Source organism: Dermochelys coriacea, chromosome 5 (assembly GCF_009764565.3).
Source record: "Dermochelys coriacea isolate rDerCor1 chromosome 5, rDerCor1.pri.v4, whole genome shotgun sequence".
NCBI lineage: Eukaryota > Metazoa > Chordata > Testudines > Dermochelyidae > Dermochelys > Dermochelys coriacea.
In genome coordinates, this window is record NC_050072.1 from 70449615 (window position 1) to 70455614 (window position 6000).

Sequence of the window (6000 nt, forward strand, 5' to 3'; positions counted from 1 at the left end):
AAGGTTTAATTTCCCAAGTGCACAGAAACTCCAAGATATACATTGAACATGGATAAATCAGAGGGCCAAGAACATTTGTGTTAATGCTTAGCACTGCTACCTGGGCTGCTTTTCACTGCCTCCCCCTTCCCCATCTCACTTCTGTACAGAAAACGCTCCCTTAGACCAACTATAACCCCTGAGTTAGGATCTTGGAGCATTTTTTGCTATTCTCTGATCTATATGGTGGAAAGTGTGTCGCCATTATATTTACTGCATAATAAACAAATTTGTGGCCTGTTTTCAGTTTCTAAACAAGAGGCTTCAATAGGGAGAATCCTCTCTCTAATCATTTCTATTTTTCAAAATTGTGTTGCTGTTGTAAGAAATAGGAAGCTTCTGTTCTCCCTGACTGATCTACTTCAATGGTTCCTAAGAGTTGCACTGTGCTCTGTAACCAGTATGTGAGAAATGAGGCATAATTCTCAGGAGCCAAAGAAAATTAGGAGAAAGAGGTAAGAGTTGTGAGACACTCATCTCTGACCATGCTTTTGTAGGTGGAGAGAAAAGGAAACCCCCCATATCCTCTTTTCTGTGGAGAAGGGAGAATAGAATAACTTTCATACTACTTGTTAGTTTCACAGAGAAATGGCCATTCCTACAGGCAGGAGGGTTATTAGTGTCTCCTTTTCCAGGAGCCAGGTAGGGGCCACTCCTAGAGCTTTGAAGTTGAAGGAGCAGCAATTAGATCCACTTCTCCATCAGTCTTAATGTAATAAAATCAGGGATTTTCCCCCCTTGGCTTGAAAAGCGTATCCCAAAGTTTGAAAACTTCTGGGCTAGAACATTCTGGATGAAATCAACAATGGGGCAGGCAGTAATGTGATCTGCTTAAGAAAGAACGATAAAAACAACTGTCTGTACTTAAAAAGTGTTCAACTGCCACAAAATTAGGTAGGATTTGCCTATCCTGATGAGCTGACACTATTCTGGATCCTGCTTCATTGCCTGTTTTCTTACAGGTTTCAGAGTAGCAGCCGTGTTAGTCTGTATTCACAAAAAGAAAAGGAGTACTTGTGGCACCTTAGAGACTAACAAATTTATTTGAGCATAAGCTTTCGTGAGCTACAGCATCCGATGAAGTGAGCTGTAGCTCACGAAAGCTTATGCTCAAATAAATTTGTTAGTCTCTAAGGTGCCACAAGTACTCCTTTTCTGTTTTCTTACATTGACTTAGAGAACACTTTGCCTAGCTGCTCTGTGCTCTGACTAGCTACTAATTTCTTCAGCCAACCTTAGTGCAGATATCTGCAGGCTGTATGGTTAATGACAATCACAGAGTTGTGAGTTAGTAACTGCACAAGGCTCTGATTGTCGGAGACTATTCCCAATATTGCCAATCTCAAGAAGTCAAAAATCATGCGTTGGACCTCCCAAAATGATGAGTGCCCCCGAAAACTGAGATAAAAAAAAAAGATAATATTGTGGTTATGGTCTCTTGATTTTTGAATTTCCCCTACCAATCCTCTGTGAGTGTGTGTGTGAGCGCGTGACAATTAGCATTGCTCACTGTCACAGGGTGGAATGGGACCATTAACAGTCTCTTGATGAGATCTGACAGAGGACAGCTGGTTTCTAAAGAGTCAGAGAGGAACAGGAACCTGGGTGAGGAATTTGTGGTATAGAGCTGTAGTGTATAGGAGGTCCCTACAGAAAACTACTGACTGAGAGAAGGGTTTGAGCCTGAAAGACAAAGTCAGAAGGCTGAGCTCCACCTAGGAAGGACTGAAAGAAGTGAGTTTATGAAGAGCATGCTGGGACAGAAGAAGAGCTCTGTGTATGTTAGAAGAAGCCAGAGCTGAGTATGAATTTTTGTGTTGTGGTGATGGACTTTATTTTGGGACCTTAAGGATTGTTTTGGTTGTTAAACCAGCCCAAGACAGGAGTGGTGTGTTGGTTATTAAACCAGCCCCAGGCACTGTGTGGAGCTCTTAAAAGGCCCTGAAAAGGGGAAACAGGCAGGGTACCATATAGCCATGACTGGCCATGAGGCAGTGCTGGTTGGCTAGTTAGAAATTGGTGTAGTTGGCAGGATCCTGTGGACCCCTTCTCATCAAGGCATAGTAGAGAATAGAGGATGTTTTCTTTTGCTGTTCTAACAGCAACAGTGGTTGTGGGCAATTTTTTTGCTGGAGTAGCAGTGGCAGCAGCAGAAGAAACAGTGGGCCATGCAGCAGAAAAGGAGAGATGGTGAGATTTGGAACCCAGCAGCATTGATTGGGAGACCACTATTGTTTTCATGCGTGTTTCTGGTGCACAGAAGATTTGAGTGCAACAGAAGGCAGTATGAGCATAAGAAAAGACAGCAGCATGGGAAGGAAGGGACCCAGATTAAGGATCTGCTCAAATGTTTTGAACGTGGAGAGACTGAAATGTTCAAAGTGTCTGCCATAGCGGAAAGTGGGAGGAGAAGAAGGGCTGTTCTGTCATTCTTTCTTTCAGGAGAGAGTGGATCTATGCTGAGCTCTCTGCTTCCTCCTCCTCCCTTCCCTGCTGTGAGAATAGTGAATGAAAGGGAGACACTTTGCTGGCTTTAGGCAGGGATGAACTTTGTGAGGTGGCCAGAGATTCTAGTATCATCATGACACTAGCTCCAGCACCCCCTGAAAACCTGGTTCTCAGCAAAAAAAATGCTAGAGATGGCCATACAACATTCCATTTCACAACAGTGTAACTTGATGGTCACACATTTTGTTCCTTCTGTAGGCCTAGCTGTACAACCTATGCGAAAGTGAGCAATTTCCACCTGTGATGTGTATAGGCATCAGCAAGGGGCACCACAGAGATTCTGCTGTCTGCAGCAACTTAGTGAGAAAGAGGATGTGTCGGGATTGGGAGGAAAAATGGATGATGGGGGGCACGGGTGGAGTTAAAGATACTCCTTAGCTCCTATACTCGACTTGCTTTGTCCTTTACCCTCCAGTGATCTGGAACCCCCATCCTCTTCCCTCCTGATCCCAGAAGTTCACACCCTTCTCCCAATAGAACTCTTCTTTTCCCCTCAAGCCCTGGCTAGGAATCTCCTCTACATGGGACTCTTCTTTCAGAGTCAATATCTGCAGAGGTTGAGCAGAAAAACTAAAGTTTGTTAAACAGTTCCTGCTCTCCCTCGCATTGGGTCCCTGCTTTTGCCTCCATCTCCACTCTGGGTCTCTGCTTCCCTACATTCCCCTCCAACTCCACTTCCCCCATCACCACTATTTTCCTTCCTTCCAGGGGCCCCCACTTCCTCCGCACTTCTGGTCTCTTCTCCCCCACACCCCACCCTGAAACCCACTTTCCCTTAAAAAAACCTTTCTGTAAGTCCTTATTTCTGTTGACTATAGCCTTGAGTTCAATCTTCCCACTCAGCAAGTTATTCTGCTCCCTCTGATATGTATAGGCAGCAGCAGGGAGAACCCAGAGAGCCTTCAGCACCAATTAGTCTGGAGGCTTGGATTTTCCTCTGAGTCGGGCTTTTCCAGTTTCCCATTTTCAGCAAAATCAATAGGTTCTGCCTATTGATGCCTTGAACATTCCCTGCAACTCTGGAAGTGCCTGGATGCAGTGTTCCAAAGTATCTCATTACACACAAGCGAACAGGGAAATGCCATGAAGTTGCCTATAGGGCCTTGCTTTGCTTGGCCACCTACTAACATTCTAGAGCAGACCGGACCTGAGTGCTTAGAAAGTGAATTGCGCCAGCTTGAAACTGTATACCTTAATCTACTTAGCAACAAATGCAATGTAGGTTAAGTATTTTTATGTGGTGTTAGCAGTGGACAATGTGGCACTGCTTAAGCTGTTTCCTGGGTGTGTGGGGTATATGTATATATGTCTGTCTGTTTTTGTCAAGCCATCTGGAGTGGCTCACAAGCTTGAGTTCCAGCCTCAGGATAGACTGTTACAAACCAGGGCACAAACCTCAAATTGGTTGTGAGTTCTATACTTAGATTTCACCAACCAAGTAACAAGTGTGAATTCCTTATGCACTATAGCAGCCTGACTGTGGAGTCACAGGCAGTCTCCTTTAGGTACTCCAGTCTATCTTGGCACCAGGCAAACTTACATTTGTGATAGATGGTCCCTTACATAAAAAAATCACAACAATAATCAGGTTACCAGAGGACCAGTTACTTATCCCAGGAAAATTGTATCTCAGTTCTCACAGCAAAGACAATGTTTGTAGCCAATCCTGCAACAAACTAATTAAAGTTGTATTAATTAAGAAAAATAAATCACTTATTTACAAGGTTAAAGCCTTAACCTTGTAAATAAATCATTTATTTTTCTTAATCCTCATGCACTATAGCAGTCTAACTATGGAGTCACAGTCTCCTTTGGGTACTCCAGTCTATCTTGGCACCAGGCTTGTTGCAGGATCAGCATTTTACATTAATTAATGCTTCTTTCTTGTTTGAGTTACACAGTTACAGAGGTTTACAATGCAAATACTCAGTGTGATACATGTTATAAATGAGATCAATACATGCAGCATCCTACAAGCATTTCATAAAGACTAAATACGTTCTTATAGACTTAACATCTATTTTAACAATGCTAACACACAGGTGAGCCAGACTGGTTTCCAGCTATGCATTTGTCAGTATTCTGTGAGGTCTAGGGGCCTTGACATGAGCTGGCACCTGGCCTATCAGTGTCACAGTTTTCATTTGGATTCAAATAAGTGATTTATCTGACTAACATTTAGGAAATAGGTTTTAAGTATTTTTGGAAAGACTACTTTTTGGAAATTGGTATTAGAGTGAGGATAATGTAATTTGTAAAGCTTGTATTGCAAGCTAAAGAAAACCAGCCATACTCATACACGGCCTGTTAGAAAGTTTCTCCTCAAGAATCCTAGTAGCTCAATTTTTGTGAAACAGCCTAATGCGCCTATATATTTAATCTAATTGAAAACACATCACAGTAACACCAGAAACCATCACAAGTAAACTGTTGAAGAGAAACTGCCAAACACCTCAAATACTATTCAGTTGTAACAGAAAAAAATAATTGATGCATTGAAAATAAACCAGTCTGGCACGAAATGTGAAGACTTATTGAGGGAAAACAGCCTAAAATAATTTTATTTCAAACAATAACCTCTTTCTACCCCATCTTATATTCAGTCCACTTTCCAAGACTGGACATGCTTAAATAAGATCAAAACACGTTAAGGCCAAAGGGATCTGAAAAGTGTTTTATAACTGATGTGAATTCTTCTAATGAATGTTTTGTAATTATCTGTTTAAGTGTACAGAAGTCACTATCTATAATCATGCCACCTCTCAGAATTTCCCCATGTCGTACCTCTCCATACCTTATTTCAATTTTCAATGTAATCTTCTGTGCTGCCATTCACTTGGTTACCTTTGCATTTATCAAATACTTTCAAAAAACTAAATCAGTATTCAAAGAAACCTCAGAAAGGCATTTTTGTTCGTGTCCCCAAAACAATAAAAGAATGTATAGTACCAACTCTGGGAACAGATCCTCCGCAAACTAGAAATTCTGTCCCTCACCTCGCTAGTCATGCAATTAATTAACCATCAAACACACTTAATGTTTTGTAGTGGATGGTATTTCTCTCTTCTGCTTTTTGTAAAATTGGTCTTAAGAAGGCAGGGTAAGTGTTAATTAAAATCTTTAATACAAGAAACAGGAAGAGGAGTGAAGATGAATGAGAACTGTTGCCAGGTTAATGTAAGATCTTTGAAGGCAGTTATGGTTTTCAAATAAGCAGCCACGGGTCATTATTTATGTAGCTTGGCAGTAATGGCCTGTGCTTATACCACAGCATCCTGGCTAAAGACTGAGGCAATCTGTCCATATAACCACTCAGATGCTGAAAAAGAAGGCTTATGCATTTTGCCACATGGAAACTGTTGCTTTACTGCTACCCTTTAATGGGACTGTTATATTAGCACAGTGGAAACAGATTTTTGAAATTTGGTGGTAGGTGCTTCTTAATAACTTTTG